The following is a 15,058-nucleotide window of genomic DNA, read 5'->3' on the forward strand; positions in this document are numbered from 1 at the left end:
CAAAATGTCAGTTCTCACACTTCTTGAATAGTTCAGTTGCTCCTTTGTTTTATTTCAGTTTTGATAAGCGATAAAAAAAATGAGGCTTCCATTTTTATTACTTGTACATAACAATCTTGTTATGTAATTTCTTTTGATTACTTGTACTGTAAGAGACTGGTATGTGAGTTTCTTTAGTTTGTGGTTAATAAATTGACACTAACATTGTCCATTGTTGAATTGCTTTCAGGAGTGTAACCTGTACCAGCTCATGAAAGACCGAGGGAAGCTATTCTCTGAGGCAGAAGTTAGAAACTGGTGTTTTCAAATGTTCCAATCTCGTGCCTATATGCATCAACGTGGATATTTCCATCGTGATCTTAAGCCTGGAAGGCAGCAGATTGACGATTCCACCCAAAAACTTGTGATTGGCCTGAAAGGATCAGTATGACTATCCATATTACAGATAAGAGTGTTGACGCCTTGTTAAGTTAATGTTAAGATCAAGAAGGTGTATTCTCTTGTGTCTTTGCTAGTAATAAAAGTTTTGGTCAAGGTTCTATAGTTGCAAGGTTCAATCCAGATATGAGCCTCTAGAGTTCTTATATCCTTGTTTTTCTGTTCTTGTTTACTTTAGCTAATGTGTTCATCATGAATTGCAGAGAATCTATTGGTCACAAGGGATGTTATTAAGATTGCTAATTTTGGTCTTGCTCGAGAAGTTACATCTAAGCCACCATATACTGAATATGTCTCAACGCGATGGTGAGTACTCCAGTTAGTTCCTTCCTTATTTTAGGCTAAAATAGGTTCCATACTCATCACAATGTGATCCTTCTTTATCTTTTTTCCTTTTCTATTGTGGAAGGTAACGAGCACCAGAAGTTCTGCTCTAGGTATCCATGTATGGCTTTACTGTTGGTGAGATTCTTGGAAGGAAATAATATTTATAACAAACTTCTTTAATTTAAGTATTATTTTCTTATTCATTTCACTTTTACTCCAAATATGTGGGCAGTGGGTGCGATTATGGCTGAGCTATTTACTCTTCTTCCTCTGTTTGCTGGATCAATGTATCACTCTTGTTTCTCATTTCTTTCTTTACTTCACTTGTAAATTTGCTTTTTTTCGTTGAATTTTGTTATTCTCTTTTATCTTCTTCCTATATTTGCATACCCAAGATTGCTATCTTGTATATATTTTTAGCAAGATGTCTGGGAGTACATCAATGGTCTTTACCCGTACTTGTGAAGCAACAAGGTTACTGTCACCAATACTGCGACAACTCGGATTGAATGCCATTCCAATAAGTGGTCAAATGACTCAGGTATTGATTGCTTGATACTCCATAACTAATAAAGTAGACTCTTGATCCTGCTATTTGAATTTTTTTACTTACGGAGGGTGGGGTTTCTGACTACAGTGGATACGAGTTGGATTTCAATTTTGTGCTTTTGCTTTGTACATTAAGATAATCTTTAGTGAATGGAGAACTGTTATGCTTTTCATATAAAACTTTTTAGAGAAGAAAAAGGTATATCCCGCACCTATGGGATGGTTGCAGGGTATCGTTTCGGGCAAAGTAACATTGACAAGAAGAAACCCCTTCTAAGTGGTGCACTACTGGGTCTATCTTATACATGCCCAAACAATCTCCAAGCCTTTGTTTTTTCCACTTGTGCTACACCTGGTTGTTCTGGGATAGTCTTAATTGCTAAGAATGATGTCTCAGTTGATAAAAAAATTTTGATATGTTCTATTTACTTCATTTGGTTCTTGTAACAGGCAAAGAGACTAGGTGCCTTACACAAGTTCAAATCTGGAGAGAGCAACATTCTTGTTTTCATTTTCTACTCGTTTACGAACCCAATTTATTTAATACCCACATCAATAAAAGAGGAATATTTCGAAAGAGTTTTTAACATAGGAAGGGTTAGTCAACAAAATGAAAATTTGATCTTCATCTTCATCTTAATCTTAATCTCATGCATCTACATGATCTTCATATTTGAAATGGGTGTTAGTGTGGACAAGTTCATATCCACTGAAAAACAATTTCCAGTGTTAGTGCCCCAAATAAGGAAAACACAGAAAATAAGAGAATTAATAACTTGTAAAGTATACTTAATTAAAATATAATACTTAAACATTAAATTAGGTAAAATAAATATTATTACTACACGAATAACTAATTTAATGTATAATTAAAACATATTAATGTACTAATTAAATTAATTATATATTATATTATTTAAAGATTACTGTTTATTGTACATTAATACAGTAATTACATGAGTCAATTAATTGTGCACATGATTAATCATAAAAAAACGTTAAAAATAACATAAACGAATATAATACATTTAAGTTATTAATTTATTGATAATATATGATGTTCTTTAACATAAAAAAGTCATTATTAAACAGGAAAAATCTATCAAATACTAACTTTAACACACTATATATTTTTACATATTATTAATTAAAAATATTTTTCCATTAAATTTAAAACCATTGATTTTATTAATTATAAAAATGAGTTAATTAAACTCGGTGCTCAATTGAAATTTTCAACTTAGGAAATATTGATGAACAGTGCTTCGTCTTCCTCTTCCCGGTGCCGAATAGTTCGGGAGATCAACTTCTTCTTCTCCCCCTCGCCTAAGCAGTATTCCGAGCTAACTCGGACTAGGTTGAGGCTGCTCGGGCAGAAAAGTTTTTTCCGCAAGATGTCGTCGTCTTCGAACAGCGTAGGGTTGTCTCTTCTGAACGACAACTCGGCATGAGATCACGGAGAAAAGCGGTCATCGTCTTCTTCAGCAACGGTGCCAATAGCGTTAGAAGCTCTTTGCCGAATGGGGAAATCGATGCCTAATCGAAGTACAAATTACACAATTGATGCTCAAAAGTCAAAATCGAAGAAAATCAAAATCGAAATGGGGAAATCAAACAAAATCAAAAGACCGAGAGAGGGAGAGTTCGAGAGAAGACCGAGAGACGGAGATCGAAGAAGAGAGGGAGCAAAGGTAGAGGCTGGAGAGGAAAGTCCGAGAGGAGAGGGAGCAAAGACGTCAGGGGCGCAGGGAGACGAGAGAGGGGGTGCGGGAGAGAGGAAGAAAAAATGAAAATGAGGAACCGCGAGAGAGGGGAGTGCAAGGAGAGAGAGGGGAAAAAAACAAAAGAAATGTTGGGGTTCGAACCCCCGCGTCCTTCGTTTGGGTGAATAGCAAAGAGGGTCAGAAACCATTTGAATTTTTTTATAACGTGTAGATGAAGGACAACTTTATCCCCAACATCCAGATGAAATGTTATCTGCACTCCACTAACTACTTCAAACTGATGAAGGGCATAATGTGGTTGATCTTTATCACAAGAAGTTTTGTTTTGGCTTCGTTGGCACTTTCCACTATAAAAAGTATTTGTCTTCCAACAACCCAATTTGTTTTACGAAACCGGAAGCAAAAAAGATGAAATAGATCCATCACGTGTACATTCAACGGTTCAATAGAATTCTCCATTAAATCTCATATTGGTTCTCCGACGAAATAGCCACCCCAGCGAATCAGCGAGCCACACTAGTCACAGGAGTTGTTTATTTTAGGGTTTCCTAGAGGGGAGAGGGATCTCAGTTAATGCGGTAGCACTGTGATCGTTTACCGAGATGGGGAAACCTCGGTTCGTAAATTAGGGTTCTCCTGGAAGGAAGATTTGATTTGGTGACCGAATAAGGTGCTTTTGGCTGAGGCTTGTTTGTGTCTGTCTGAGCTTTTGCTGCTTGCCAGTTGTCGCTTCTGTGGTGTTTTTCGATTTCGGATCCCTTTCTTCTTTCTTTAGTTGAGAGCTTTTGTTTTCTGCTGTGGAGCGTGATTCTGCTTCGAGGTGCTTTGTGCTGTGTATGCTAGTATATGATTCGGTCCATTTATTTGGATCTCATTTTTGTTTCATTTGTTGTTTTTAATTTTTCGTACAGCGTTAGGGAAGATCGGTTGAGATTTGGAAGCTGGAGAGAGCGTGGAAATAAGTTAACGTGTTTTGTCTAATTTCTTTGTTAGTTGTCGATCACTAAAATGTCTTAGAGAGATCTAATTGGTTTCTTACTCATCGTTCAATTTCGATGTGATGTAATTTGAACTGGAATGCTGTTGATGTGTGGATTTACTTCCGGGAGAAAACTCAATAATAGATGGAATGCGATGCTTTTTGTTTTGGGAGTCGTTTTTGAAAATGAGGATATAGAAATTTTTTTGAGATTTTTTTCTTAAGGCTGTTGATTGATTCAGTAACTCCGAGGGCTGAAACAATACCAACTGTTCAGTCAAAACATCATTAGTTTGTTTGCTTAGGAAAAATTATTGCTTACACTTGTCCGCCTTGTGTGATAGAGTGTTCTGGGCTTAACTGGCGACACCTTAAACTGGCTCTGGTGCTTATATGATTGGGTCATCATTCTACTGATTGCAAAGTCATGCAGAAAAGATAACTGGTAGTTGCAATTACACTATGGAGCATTTTAGTTTCTTGGGCACACAAACTGATTACTTTTCTCTTTACACCGAGTTTTAGTGTCGCATTGAGATGATAGATGATCCTTGAATTCTTTAGGGGAAGGAACAATCATTCCTCTCCTTAATTTTGCTACTATTCACAATTAAATCTACGTTGCTCTCTATTTTTAGTTTTTAATTTAGAGCTATTAGTTTAACCAATGCCACCAATGGACTATTTCTGTGATAGACAATAGTGTGGCCCCCTCTTGTCTTCCATTTTCCACATGCATCTGTATGTCTGTACTAACATGCTCTTATTGTGGATATTGGTTTTTAGTAGGTTTCTGATGTCGGACAAAATGAAGAATAAAGATCTCAAATATCCTGAGAAGAGCTCCAGGGTAGTTCCCATGTATTTGATGTTTATCGTACTCTGTGGATTTTCATTCTATCTTGGCGGTGTGTTTCTCTCTGAGGGGAATAGAGTCATCACAAAAGAGGTTACACAATCAGTTCCTACTCCCAGAAGTGGCTGTGCTGTTCCTCTTCAAATTAAACCTGTTGTCTTTCCTGAATGTGACAGCGATTACCAAGATTACGCACCAGGCACAGATTAAAGGGTATACATTACCACTCTTAGCTAACTATGTGTACAGCTGCTTGCCTGCATAAATATATTCAATTACGTGTCAGAACATTTGTTTATGTGTGCAAATTGAAGTATTATTTTTATGCAATATTTCCTGTTAATCTGGAGTGTTGCTCTCAATGTTGTGCCGCACTGATAATGAAATATTTTTTTTTTAGTGATGGAGAAAGTATGCTACTCACCGACTCACATTGATGGACCATCACTGTCCTCTCTTTGAAAGAAAAGAATGCTTAGTCCCTCCACCTGATGGCTACAAGGTGTCAATCAGATGGCTTCAGAGCAAAGATCAATGCTGGTATAGGTAAGCCAGTTTTTTTAAATTTCTCTGTTCTGGCTTTCTCTGCGAACTATCTGTAGAAATTTCATTTTCTTCGTTTCTTTGAGTTAATTTTTCTAGTCCTATTTCATTCTCACTGCATGATCATTTGCTGCCTCCCAAATGGTTTCTGTTTTCAGGAATGTGCCCTATGATTGGATTAACAAACAGATGTCTAACCAAAACTGGCTGAATAAAGAAGGCGACAAATTCTTCTTTCCTGGGGGAGGTCCCATGTTTCCCAGAGGGAGGAGTCAGTGCATATGTTCATTTGATGCAAGAGTTGATTCCTGAGACGAAGGATGGAACTATTCGTACGGCAATTGATACAGGATGTGGGGTGAGTTGCTTTGTTTTCAACTGATGATGCTTTCAAATAGAATAGATTGTTTGATGACATGTTTCAACAAAACTATGCAGTCTAATTTTCATTCGATCAGTAAAGCTAACAAAAGATTAAAGTAACTTGAATTTGGGAGCCTTTTTTAGTTCAGTTAGATGTCTTTTACAAATTGCCAAAGCTGCTTGCACAACTAAATTCTGTCAATTACTAATTAAATGATGTTAAACTCTTTGGATCTCTCTCTGTTGCTTTAAAGTTCATTGAGAGAAGGCCTCATGCCCTTGTAGATTATTATCAGGGGTATTCTACTTTTTGGGTTAACTTTTTTTTTTTTAAATACTTCTGGGGTTAACCATGGGAAGACCATCCCAAAATTGTGCTTATTAATTGATTTGGCCTTCCAAATTTAGGAATTTTCTGAGGTTAGATGGACATCCATGACGAAAGTCTTGTCCATTTACAGTTGATTGTTTCATATCTTGTTGTATGTGTGAGTTGCATCAAATTTTCTTTCTTCTCAATTTTCACTTTTTTGTTGCAGGTTGCAAGCTGGGGTGGTGATTTGTTAGGCCGTGAAATTTTAACTGTTTCTCTTGCACCAAGAGATAACCATGAAGCTCAGGTTCAGTTTGCTCTTGAACGTGGCATCCCTGCCATCTTGGGTATCATTTCTACACAGCGTCTTCATTTCCCCTCCAACTCTTTTGATATGGCGCACTGCTCCAGATGTCTTATCCCATGGACTGCATTCGGTATGTTTATTTTCTTCCCTTTTCTTCTCTGATATAATATTTTCAACTAGAAGATTATATGCTCACTATGAAGAGAAACTCTGTCCTTTTTTCAGGTGGTATTTACCTCATTGAAATACATAGAATCCTCCGCCCAGGTGGCTTCTGGTTTCTGTCAGGCCCTCCTGTGAACTATCAGAACCTTTGAAAAGGATGGAATACAACCATTTCAGAGCAGAAGAAGGATTATGATGATTTGCAGAAGCTTCTGAAAAGCATGTGCTTCAAGCTATATGCCCAAAAGGATGACATAGCAGTATGGCAGAAAGCATCAGATAGTAGTTGCTATAATAAGCTTGATGTTGATGCTTACCCTCCAAAGTGTGATGACAGTACTGAACCAGATGCTGCATGGTACATCCCTCTCAGGTCTTGCCTTGTAACTCCTGACAAAAATTTGAAAAAGATTGGACTAACATCTACTCCCAAGTGGCCTGATCGGCTTCACATTGCACCAGAGCGAATTAATGCGGTACCTGGTGCAAGTGCTAGTGCAGTGAAACATGATGACAGTAAGTGGAAGGTGAGGGTAAAGCATTACAAGACATTGCTGCTGGCCCTTGGAACAGATCGGATACAACATGTTATGGACATGAACACTCTATATGGAGGTTTTGCTGCAGCACTTATTGATGATCCCATTTGGGTCATGAATGTCGTCTCTTCATATGGTCTAAACACCCTTGGTGCGGTCTACGATCGGGGACTGATTGGCACCATCCATGACTGGTAAATAAATGCTTCAAACTCCCTTCCTAAAAAAATACATGATTTGTGAGGTATACTCACTTATGGACTTGAATTTTTTTTCTTTTTTTTGCCATCTGTACAATTGTGCTTAATTAGATACTTTTTTTTTCTTTTTCCTACTGTAGGTGTGAGGTTTTCTCAACATATCCTCGAAGATATGATCTCTTGCATCTTGATGGTCTTTTCACTGCTGAGAGTCACAGGTAAACGTCCCTGACTATTTTTCTATTTATCATTTATTTATTATTCTTAATTTCAAAAATTACTACTGTCCCATTCTCATAAAGGGTCATATACCATAAATGAATTTTTTAAATTTAAAATGACAGTAAGAAAGACGATTCCATGAAAGTAAATATTGCTGAAAAGTTTTTTCTTTTCCAAGTTATATTCTTTATGTCATTTTAGTAGCATGTTACTTCCATAGCTGTAAACTCACTCTCTCCCTTCCTTGCACAAATTAATTTATTGCTTACTTGCTTTTTTATTTTATTCTATTGAATGCTTGTACATTTACAGGTTTGGGATGAGACAGATAGGTTATTAACATGGATTTTTCAAAAGAGATTGATATAATTTTGGGGGTTATTCCCCGGGAGCGGAAAACATACTTATTCTCTACTACTATGACCAAAAAGGTACATAAATTCTGTCTGAGGTGCTAACTGTAGGATTTTATTTTCAATGTAAAAAAATACAAGTTTGTATTAAATCCTAGTGTTTGAGCTGCTATAGCCATGAAAGTTAGCAGGACAATTCTAACTGTGCAGTAATTTTTTTTTATAAAATTTGTGAATTCATGAAGATCCCCATCAGTTATTAAAAAAATTGAGAATTCATGAAGATCCTCATCAATTATTAAAGTATATCCGCACCCAAAAAGGGTGATTGGGGTTAGTTGATTGAATCCATCTTCTGTTTGATTCTGGTTTGAGGACCAGGATAACAAGTATGACCAAATCTGGTTTTGACTTGGCTGATGTTTCAGATCCAGGCTACATCTACACTTATCCTGCCTTAGTTTCATAAGAAAAGTATAGCTCCAAAAGTAGAAAATGGATATTAAAAACTTTTCTTCTGACGTAAGCTGCGGATTCGGAAGAGGTGGCATATAAATTTGTGGCAGTCATTTGGTGCTAAGCCAGTGTTTTTTAGCATCTGAATTGAGATGGTATGCCCATATCATCATAAATACGGGCTTCACCGGGGGTCAATAACTTTTGTGATCTGCAGAATAGTATTGGGTATTTGAACTCCTACTTACTCTGACTAGTAGGATATTTTTGACCTGGTGGTGTTCCTGTGAATACAATCAATTATATCAAGGGAGAGGCCTAGCTACAGTTGCCTATGGGTTGAGGGTTTTCTTTTTGATTCCTTAACCATCTCGTAGAAAACATGAACATACAGATTTTCTTTTAATTGACAACTATGTGCATGATTTTATTAAGAAAGAAAAAGTTAATAACGAATAACACCTATCCAGCCTTTTTACAAAAGAAAGGTATATCCCACACTCATGGGATGGTTGCAGGGTATCGTTCCCCTCAAAGTAACATTGACAAGAAGAAACCCCTTCTAAGTAGTGCACTACTGGGTCTATCGTATGCATGCCCAAACCATCTCCAAGACTTTTTTCACTTGTGCTACACCTGGTTGTTCGATTACTGGGATAGTTAGTCTTAACTGCCAAGAATGATGCCTTAGCTAATAAATAAGATTTGATATGTTCTATTTATTTCATTTGGTTCATGTAACAGGCAAAGAGACTAGGTGTCTTAAACAAGTTCCAAGCTGGAGAGTGCAACATTCTTATTTACACTGATGTAGCTAGCATATTCCTTCTGTAGATATGGTCATCAATTATGACATACCTAGCAATTCTAAGGTTAGTTTGACAGTGGTAACTTTTTACCTTCTTTTTTTTGAAAATGTGTGACATTGCTTTATAATGGTCTAATGATGCCTTGGATACCTTCGCATTTAGATTAGTACACATGTATGTTTAACAGTTCAAGAGAATTCCATACCAATAAGTTTCTCTATCAGTATGTACCACTCCACCTCTTATTGGTTCACCAATGATATTGCCACCCCAAAACATCCAACACATGTAGTCCTACCCACTTGATGAATATAATCCTGCATCAAAGTTTAAAAAAAAATATAGTAAACCATTTTGGAATATTGAGTATAAGCATCCATGCTTCATTTGTTTTTTTAGTTTCTAGAATCATAACTCAATTTGAAAATTTCGACAAGAACCATGGAAAGATTCCCAGGTATCCAAGGCATCATTAGACTACTATAAAGCAATGTCACACGTTTTCAGAAAAAAAGAAAGTAAAAAGTTGCAACTGCAGAACTAACCTTAGAATTTCTAGGTATGTCATAATTGATAACCATATTCACAGAAGGAATATGTTTGTTACATCAGTGCAAATAAGAATGTTGTAATCTCCAGCTTTGAACTTGTTTAAGATACCTTTGTGATCGTTTACAGAAACAGAGAAACCTCGGTTCGACAATTAGCGTTCTCCTAGAAGGAAGATTTGGTTTGGTGACCGAATTAGGTACTTTTGGCTGAGGCTTGTTTGTGTCGGTTTGAGGATTTGTTGCTTGCTAGCTGTCGCTTCTGCGGTGTTTTTCGATTTTGGATCCCTTTCTTCTTTCTTTAGTTGAGAGCTTTTGTTTTCGGCTTTGGCACGTGATTCTGCTTCAAGGTGCTTTGTGCTGTGTATGCTTGTATAAGATTCAGTCCATTTAGTTTTATCTCATTTTGGTTTCATTTGTTGTTTTTAATTTTTCGTACAGCGTAGGGAAGATCGGTTGAGATTTGGAAGGTGGAGAGAGCGTGGATATAAGTAAAGGTGTTTTGTCTAATTTCTTTGCTAGTTATCGATCTCTAAAATGCCTTGGAGAGATCTAATTGGTTTCTTACTTGTCGTTCAATTTCGATGTGATTTAATTTGATCGGGAGGCTGGACGATGCTGTTGATGAGTGGATTTACTTCCCGGAGAAAACTCAATAATAGATGGAATGAGATTCTTTTTTTTTGGGGAGTCGTTTTTGAAAATGTGGATTTAGAAGTTTTTTGGAGATTTTTTTTAGGCTGTTGACTGATTTCAGTAACTCCAGGGGCTGAAACAATACCAACTGTTCAGCCAAAACACCATTGGTTTGTTCACTTAGGAAAAATTATTGCTTACACTTGTCTGCCTTGTGTGATAGAGTGTTCGGGGCTTACTGGCGACACCTTAAGCTGGCTCTGGCACTTATATGATTGGGTCATCATTCTACTGATTGCAAAAGTCGTGCGAAAAAGATATCTGGTAGCTGCAATTAGACTATGGAGCATTTTAGTTTCTTGGGCACACAAACTCACTACTTTTCTCTTTACACCTTGTTTTAGTGTCACATTGAGATGTTAGATGATCCTTGAATTCTTTAGGGGAAGGAACAATCATTCCTCTCCTTAATTTTTCTACTATTCGCAATTAAATCCCATGTATTTTTATGTTGCTCTCTACTTTTAGTTTTTAATTTAGAGCCTATTAGTTTAACCAATGCCACCAATGGATTTTTCTTCGGCACGTTCTTTTGTCTTTATGCTGGTCCATGATGCTCCAGGTCGAGATACCTGGAAATTTTTACTGCTAAGTGATTTTTCAGGACTATTTCTGTGATAGACAATAGGGCTGACAAAGTAGTGTGGCGCTTCTGTCTTCCATTTTCCACATGCATCTGTATGTCTGTACTAACATGCTCTTATGTGGATTTTGGTTTTTAGCAGGTTCCTGATGTCGGACAAAATGAAGAATAAAGATCTCAAATATCCTTAGAAGAGCTCCAGGGTAGTTCCCATGTATTTGAAGTTTATCATACTCTGTGGATTTTCATTCTATCTTGGCGGTGTGTTTCTCTCTGAGAGGAACAGAGTCATCATAAAAGAGGTTGCACAATCAGTTCCTACTCCCAGAAGTGGCTGTGCTGTAAACCTGTTGGCTTTCCTGAATGTGACAGCGATTACCAAGATTACACACCAGGCACAGATTAAAGGGTATACACTACCGCTCTTAGCTAACTATGTGTACAGCTGCTTGCCTGCATAAATATATTCAATTACGTGTCAGAACATTTGTTTATGTGTGCAAATTGAAGTATTGTTTTTATGCAATATTTCCTGTTGATCTGGAGTGTTGCTCTCATTGCTATGCCGCACTGATAATGAAATACCTTTTTTTAGTGATGGAGAAAGTTTGCTACTCACCGACTCACATTGATGGAGCGTCACTGTCCTCTCTTTGAAAGAAAAGAATGCTTAGTCCCTCCACCTGATGGCTTCAGAGCAAAGATCAATGCTGGTATAGGTAAGCTAGTTTTCTTAAATTTCTCTGTTCTGGCTTTCTCTGCGAACTATCTGTAGAAATTTCATTTTGTACATTTCTATGAGTTAATTTTCTAGTCCTATTTCATTCTCACTGCATGATCATTTTCTGCCTCCCAAATGGTTTCTGTTTTCAGGAATGTGCTCTATGATTGGATTAACAAACAGAAGTCTAACCGGAACTGGCTGCATAAAGAAGGCGACAAATTCTTCTTTCCTGGGGGAGGTACCATGTTTCCCAGAGGGAGGAGTCAGTGCATATGTTCATTTGATGCAAGATTTGATTCCTGAGACGAAGGATGGAACTATTCGTACGGCAATTGATACAGGATGTGGGGTGAGTTGCTTTGTTTTCAACTAATGATGCTTTCAAATACAATAGATTGTTTGATGACATGTTTTCAACAAAACTATGCAGTCTAATTTTCTTTCGATCAGTAAAGCTAACAAAAAGATTAAAGTAGCTTAAATTTGGGGGCCTTTTTTAGTTCAGTTAGATGTCTTTTACAAATTGCCAAAGCTGCTTGCATGACTAAATTCTGTCAATTACTAATTAAATGATGTTAAACTCTTTGGATCCCTCTTTGTTACTTTAAAGTTCATTGAGAGAAGGTCTCATGCCCTTGTAGATTATTATTTGGGGTATTCTACTTTTTGGGTTAACTTTTTTTTTTTTTTTTTAAAATACTTCTGGGGTTAACTATGGGAAGACCACCCCAAATTTGCGCTTACTAATTAATTTGGCCTTCCAAATTTAGGAATTTTCAGAGGTTAGATGGACATCCAAGAAGGAAGTCTTGTCCATTTACAGTTGATTGTTTCATATCTTTATTGTATGTGTGAGTTGCATCAAATTCTCTTTGTTTTCATTTTTCACATTTTTGTTGCAGGTTGCAAGCTGGGGTGGTGATTTGTTGGGCCGTGAAATTTTAACAGTTTCTCCTGCACCAAGAGATAACCATGAAGCTCAGGTTCAGTTTGCTCTTGAACGTGGCATCCCTGCCATCTTGGGTATCATTTCTACACAGCGTCTTCCTTTACCCTCCAACTCTTTTGATATGGCGCACTGCTCCAGATGTCTTATCCCATGGACCGAATTCGGTATGTTTATTTTCTTCCCCTTTCTTCTCTGATATAATATTTTCTACTTGAATATTATATGCTCACTATGAAGAGACTGTCCTTTTTTCAGGTGGTGTTTACCTCATTGAAATACATAGAATCCTCCGCCTGGGTGGCTTCTGGTTTCTGTCAGGCCCTCCTGTATGATGATTTGCAAAAGCTTCTGAAAAGCATGTGCTTCAAGCTATATGCCCAAAAGGATGACATAGCAGTATGGCAGAAAGCATCAGATAGTAGTTGCTATAATAAGCTTGATGTTGATGCTTACCCTCCAAAGTGTGATGACAGTACTGAACCAGATGCTGCATGGTACATCCCTCTCAGGTCTTGCCTTGTAACTCCTGACAAAAATTTGAAAAAGATTGGACTAACATCTACTCCCAAGTGGCCTGATCGGCTTCACGTTGCACCAGAGCGAATTAATGCGGTACCTGGTGCAAGTGCTAGTGCAGTGAAACATGATGACAGTAAGTGGAAGGTGAGGGTAAAGCATTACAAGACATTGCTGCTGGCCCTTGGAACTGATCAGATACAAAATGTTATGGACATGAACACTTATTGATGATCCCATCTGGGTCATGAATGTCGTCTCTTCATATGGTCTGAACACCCTTGGTGCGGTCTACAATCGGGGACTGATTGGCACCGTCCATGACTGGTAAATAAATGCTTCAAACTCCCTTCCTAAAAAAACACATGATTTGTGAGTACTCACTTATGGACTTCGATATTTTTTTTCTTTTTTTTTGCTATCTGTACAATTGTGCTTAATTAGATGCTTTTCTTTCTTTTTCCTACTGTAGGTGTGAGGTTTTCTAAACATATCCTCGAACATATGATCTCTTGCATCTTGATGGTCTTTTCATTGCTGAGTGTCACATGTAAACGTCTCTGGCTATTTTTCTTTTTATTTTTTTCAAGAACAACATTGGTAATGCTGTTACTCATTCATGATCATAGGATTGAGAACCAAAATGCTTTACAGAAGTTGTATCTCTAATAGAAGAATTCTGTTTCGTTAGGTTTGACTTAAATGAAGATTTGATCACTTGGGGTTTATCTGTAGTATATACATGGCATTAAGTGAATATATGTATCTATTTTTATTTTTAGTTTTAGTTTTTTGGCATGTTGAACCCTAGACCTCATGCTAGAAACCCTCTCATGTTTCCATTTAGATTTAATTGCAAATTAGAATGGAGCTTATTTTCATGTATGACATGTCATAACTGCATGACTGGTGCTTGCTTCTGCAGGTGTGAGATGAAATATGTGCCGCTCGAGGTGGATCGAATTCTGCGTCCTAATGGATATATAATTATCCGTGAATCAAACTATTTTTTTGCTGCCATATCAACTATAGGGAAGGGAATGAGATGAACTTGTCAGAAACATGATACAGAATACGGTGTTGACAAGATAAAAATTTTGATCTCCCGAAAGAAGCTTTGGTACTCCGAGCAGAGCCAGTGAAACCAAAGGAAAAAGTACAGAGCCTAGTAGAATCAAATTTGAGGTACATATGGATTATAAAACAAAGCCCATAAAATAGGGAAAATAATTTCAAATTTTTATTCATTGCTGCAGACAAATCTTCGAAGGAATTATTCTTTGTTCACGTTTATGAGGCAGAAAACGGAGCCAACAAGAGTCCGGGATATCACAGCAAATAGGTTTGAGTTTCTCATTCATTTCGGCCTGTCTTTTTTCCCTTCATTCTTAGGTTCTGGAACGGCAAATGGTATTAAAAGTCATATATTTTGACTTCAAACTTGTCCATCTAGTTAATCTGAAATTGATCACGCTAAAAATTCGGTAGCCCATCTGTGTTTTGTCACATTGGTTGGACCATTATTTTGGTAGCCTACCGGAGTGCTTTCACGAGCTATCTACGGAAGAAAGCAGGGGTTAAAGGATGTCTCACAGGAAGTTCTAGCACCCAAGGCATAACTTACACGAAGTTAAACTTATAATCTAGTTATCCTCAATATATAAATAAAAGGCCTCATAAATACCAGATTCACTTTGTCCTTACGATGACAAATTCGGCCAAAAGTATCTATATCGACATCCAATACAATATCAGGCCCCATAAAATTAAATACGATATATCAATATTGTTCATGTATTGGTTTGTATAAAAAATTTATATCAGATAAAACAAATAATAATAAAATTTTAATTTTAAAAAATATATATAATATCATTATCCAAAATTCAATACGCCTAG

General features: G+C 37.0%; 2 pseudogenes; both read left to right on the forward strand.

Annotated features, from left to right (window-relative positions):
* Positions 1–4,813: 4,813 nt before the first annotated feature.
* LOC137967150 (probable methyltransferase PMT20) lies at positions 4,814–7,301 on the forward strand (annotated as a pseudogene).
* LOC137967149 (probable methyltransferase PMT20) lies at positions 7,217–14,819 on the forward strand (annotated as a pseudogene).
* Positions 14,820–15,058: the final 239 nt, after the last annotated feature.

This window comes from Aristolochia californica, unplaced genomic scaffold (genome assembly GCF_029961685.1).
Source record: "Aristolochia californica isolate CCGP_79_NKW_82.1479 unplaced genomic scaffold, dmAriCali1.0.hap1 SCAF_6, whole genome shotgun sequence".
Taxonomy (NCBI): domain Eukaryota; kingdom Viridiplantae; phylum Streptophyta; class Magnoliopsida; order Piperales; family Aristolochiaceae; genus Aristolochia; species Aristolochia californica.